This window comes from Nothobranchius furzeri, unplaced genomic scaffold (assembly GCF_043380555.1).
Source record: "Nothobranchius furzeri strain GRZ-AD unplaced genomic scaffold, NfurGRZ-RIMD1 Scf032, whole genome shotgun sequence".
Classification (NCBI taxonomy): domain Eukaryota; kingdom Metazoa; phylum Chordata; class Actinopteri; order Cyprinodontiformes; family Nothobranchiidae; genus Nothobranchius; species Nothobranchius furzeri.
This window is the reverse complement of record NW_027223049.1, coordinates 567,494-572,339: the sequence shown is the minus strand read 5'-3', so window position 1 is coordinate 572,339 and position 4,846 is coordinate 567,494.

Below are 4,846 nucleotides of genomic sequence, written 5' to 3'. Positions count from 1 at the left end.
CGTCCAGCAGCTGATGGTTGGGTGGAGGAGCAGCAGCCAGCCTCCAGCAGCTGATGGCGGGGTGCAGGAGCAGCAGCCAGCCTCCAGCAGCTGATGGCGGGGTGGAGGAGCTGCAGCCAGCCTCCAGCAGCCAGCCTCCAGCTAGTGATGGCGGGGTGGAGAAGCAGGCAGCCTCCATCAGCTGATGGCGGGGTGGAGGAGCAGAAGCCAGCCTCCAGCTGGTGATGGCGGGGTGCAGGAGCTGCAGGCAGCCTCCAGCAGCTGATGGCGGGGTGGAGGAGCTGCAGCCAGCCTCCAGCAGCCAGCCTCCAGCTAGTGATGGCGGGGTGGAGAAGCAGGCAGCCTCCATCAGCTGATGGCGGGGTGGAGGAGCAGAAGCCAGCCTCCAGCAGCTGATGGCGGGGTGCAGGAGGTGCAGGCAGCCTCCAGCAGCTGATGGCGGGGTGCAGGAGCAGCAGGCAGCCTCCAGCAGCTGATGGCGGGGTGCAGGAGCTGCAACCAGCCTCCAGCTGGTGATGGCGGGGTGGAGGAGCTGCAGCCAGCCTCCAGCAGCCAGCCCCCAGCAGCTGATGGCGGGGTGGAGGAGCAGAAGCCAGCCTCCAGCAGCTGATGGTGGGGTGCAGGAGCTGCAGCCAGCCTCCAGCAGCCAGCCTCCAGCTGGTGATGGCGGGGTGGAGGAGCAGCAGCAGACAGCCTCCAGCAGCCAGCCAGCCTCCAGGAGCTGATGGCGGTGTGTGGGAGCAGCAGCCAGCCTCCAGCGTTCAGCCAGCATCCATCAGCTGATGGCGGTGTGAAGGAGCTGCAGCCAGCCTCCAGCAGGTCATGGTGGGGTGGAGGAGCAGCAGCCAGCCTCCAGCAGCTGATGGCGGGTTGCAGGAGCTGCAGCCAGCCTCCAGCAAATGATGGCGGGGTGCAGGAGCTGCAGGCAGCCTCCAGCAGCTGATGGCGGGGTGCAGGAGCAGCAGGCAGCCTCCAGCTGCTGATGACGGGGTGCAGGAGCTGCAACCAGCCTCCAGCTGGTGATGGTGGGGTGGAGGAGCTGCAGCCAGCCTCGAACAGCTGATGGCAGGGTGCAGGAGCAGCAGCCAGCCTCCAGCAGCTGATGGCGGGGCGCAGGAGCTGCAGGCAGCCTCCAGCAGCTGATGGCGGGGTGCAGGAGCAGCAGCCAGCCTCCAGCTGGTGATGGCGGGGTGAAGGAGCTGCAGCCAGCCACCAGCAGCTGATGGCGGGGTGAAGGAGCTGCAGCCAGCCACCAGCAGCTGATGGCGGGGTGGAGGAGCTGCAGCCAGCGTCCAGCAGCTGATGGTTGGGTGGTGGAGGAGCAGCAGCCAGCCTCCAGCAGCTGATGGCGGGGTGCAGGAGCAGCAGCCAGCGTCCAGCAGCTGATGGTTGGGTGGAGGAGCAGCAGCCAGCCTCCAGCAGCTGCTGGCGGGGTGCAGGAGCAGCAGCCAGCCTCCAGCAGCTGATGGCGGGGTGCAGGAGCTGCAGGCAGCCTCCAGCAGCTGATGGCGGTGTGCAGGAGCTGCAGCCAGCCTCCAGCAGCTGATGGCGGGGTGCAGGGGCTGCAGGCAGCCTCCAGCAGCTGATGGCGGGGTGCAGGAGCTGCAACCAGCCTCCAGCTGGTGATGGCGGGGTGGAGGAGCAGCAGCCAGCCTCCAGCAGCCAGCCTCCAGCTGCTGATGGCGGGGTGGAGGAACAGAAGCCTCCAGCAGCTGATGGCAGGGTGCAGGAGCAGCAGCCAGCCTCCAGCTGGTGATGGCGGGGTGGAGGAGCTGAAACCTGGGTCGGACCTGGTCTGCAGCAGGGCCCATTACCACTCAGAAGCTGATGGCAGTGTGTGTTTAGGTCCCTGCGGGGTGGATGAGCTGAAACCTGGGTCAGACTTGGTGTGCAGCAGGGCTCAGCACCCTCCAGAAGCCGATGACAGTGTGTCTTTAACTCCCTGCCTGGTGGGAGAGCTGAAAGCTGGGTCGGACCTGGTCTTTAGCAGAGCTCAGCAGCCTCCAGAAGCTGATGGCAGTGTGTGTTTCATCCCCTGCGGGGTGGGAGAGCTGAAACGTGGGTCGGACCTGGTCTGCAGCAGGGCCCATCACCATCCAGAAGCTGACGGCGGTGTGTGTTTAAGTCCCTGCGGGGTGGGAGAGCCATAACCTGGGTCGGACCTGGTCTGCAGCAGAGCTCAGCAGCCTCCAGAACCTGATGGCAGTGTGTCTTTAATCCACTGCGGGGTGCAGGAGCTGAAACCTGGGTCGGACCTGGTCTGCAGCAGGGCTCAGCAGCCAGCAGAAGGTGACGGCAGTGTGTGTTTAGTTCCCTGCGGGGTGCAGGAGCTGAAACCTGGGTCGGACCTGGTCTGCAGCAGAGCTCAGCAGCCAGCAGAAGGTGATGGCAGTGTGTGTTTAAGTCCCTGCCTGGTGGGAGAGCTGAAACCTGGGTCGGACCTGGTCTATAGAAGAGCTCAGCAGCCTCCAGAAGCTGATGGCAGTGTGTGTGTTTTGGTCCCTGCGGGGTGCAGGAGCAGGAACCCGGGTCGGACCTGGTCTATAGCGGAGCTCAGCAGCCTCCAGCAGCTGATGGCAGTGTGTGTTTAATTCCCTGCCTGGTGGGAGAGCTGTAACCCGGGTCGGACTTGGTCTGCAGCAGGGCCCATCACCATCCAGAAGCTGATGGCAGTGTGTCTTTAATTCCCTGCGGGGTGGAGGAGCAGAAACCTGGGTCGGACCTGGTCTATAGCAGAGCTCAGCAGCCTCCAGAAGCTGATGGCAGTGTGTGTTCAAGTCCCTGCGGGGTGGGAGAGCTGAAACCTGGGTCGGACCTGGTCTATAGAAGAGCTCAGCAGCCTCCAGCAGCTGATGGCAGTGTGTGTTTAAGTCCCTGCGGGGTGGGAGAGCTATATCCCGGGTCGGACCTGGTCTATAGCAGAGCTCAGCAGCCTCCAGCAGCTGATGGCAGTGTGTGTTTAAGTCCCTGCGGGGTGGGAGAGCTGAAACCTCGGTCGGACCTGGTCTATGGCAGAGCTCAGCAGCCTCCAGAAGCTGATGGCAGCGTGCCTCTAAGTCCCTGCCTGGTGGGAGAGCTGAAACCTGGGTCGGACATGGTCTGCAGCAGGGCTCGGCAGCCTCCAGCAGCTGATGGCAGTGTGTCTTTAAGTCCCTGCCTGGTGGGAGAGCTGAAACCTGGGTCGGACCTGGTCTATAGCAGAGCTCAGCAGCCTCCAGCAGCTGATGGCAGTGTGTGTTTAAGTCCCTGCCTGGTGTGAGAGCTGAAACCTGGGTCGGACCTGGTCTATAGAAGAGCTCAGCAGCCTCCAGCAGCTGATGGCAGTGTGTCTTTAAGTCACTGCCTGGTGGGAGAGCTGAAACCTGGGTCGGACCTGGTCTATAGTAGAGCTCAGCAGCCTCCAGCAGCTGATTGCAGTGTGTGTTTAAGTCCCTGCCTGGTGGGAGAGCTGATATCCGGGTCGGACCTGGTCCACAGCAGGGCCCATCACCCTCCAGAAGCTGGTGGCAGTGTGTGTTTAAGTCCCTGCGGGGTGCAGGAGCAGAAACCTGGGTGGGACCTGGTCTGCAGCAGAGCTCGGCAGCCTCCAGCAGCTGATGGCAGTGAGTGTTTAAGTCCCTGCGGGGTGGGAGAGCTATATCCCGGGTCAGACCTGGTCTAAAGCAGGGCCCATCACCCTCCAGAAGCTGGTGGCAGTGTGTGTTTAAGTCCCTGCGGGGTGGAGGAGCAGAAACCTGGGTCGGACCCGGTCTACAGCAGAGCTCAGCAGCCCCCAGAAGCTGATGGCAGTGTGTGTGTGTGTGTGTGTGTTTAAGTCTCTGCCTGGTTGGAGAGCCGATACCTGGGTCGGACCTGGTCTGCAGCAGGGCTCAGCAGCCTCCAGAAGCTGATGGCAGTGTGTCTTTCATTCCCTGCGGGGTGCAGGAGCAGAAACCTGGGTCGGACCTGGTCTATAGCGGAGCTCAGCAGCCTCCAGCAGCTGATGGCAGTGTGTGTGTTAAAGACCCTGCGGGGTGGGAGAGCTGAAACCTGGGTCGGACCTGGTCTGCAGCAGGGCTCAGCAGCCCCCAGAAGCTGATGGCTGTGTGTGTTTAAGTCCCTGCGGGGTGGGAGAGCTGAAACCTGGGTCGGACCTGGCCCGCAGCAGGGCCCATCACCCTCCAGAAGCTGATGGCGGTGTGGGTTTAAGTCCCTGCGGGGTTGAGGAGCTGAAACCTGGGTCGGACCTGGTCTGCAGCAGGGCCCATCACCATCCAGAAGCTGATGGCTGTGTGTGTTTAAGTCCCAGGGGGGTGGGAGAGCCATAACCTGGGTCGGACCTGGTCTGCAGCAGGGCTCAGCAGCCTCCAGTTGCAGATGGCAGTGTGTGTTTAGTTCCCTGCGGGGTGCAGGAGCTGAAACCTGGGTCGGACCTGGTCTATAGCAGAGCTCAGCAGCCTCCAGAAGCTGATGGCAGTGTGTCTTCAATTCCCTGCGGGGTGCAGGAGCTGATACCTGGGTCGGACCTGGTCTGCAGCAGGGCCCATCACCATCCAGACGCTGATGGCAGTGTGTGTTTAAGTCCTAGTGGGCTGCAGGAGCTGAAACCTGGGTCGGACCTGCTCTATAGTAGAGCTCAGCAGCCTCCAGAAGCTGATGGCAGTGTGTCTTTAAGTCCCTGCGGGGTGGGATAGCTGAAACCTGGGTCGGACCTGGTCTGCAGCAGGGCCCATCACCATCCAGACGCTGATGGCAGTGTGTGTTTAAGTCCTAGTGGGCTGCAGGAGCTGAAACCTGGGTCGGACCTGCTCTATAGTAGAGCTCAGCAGCCTCCAGAAGCTGATGGCAGTGTGTCTTTAAGTCCCTG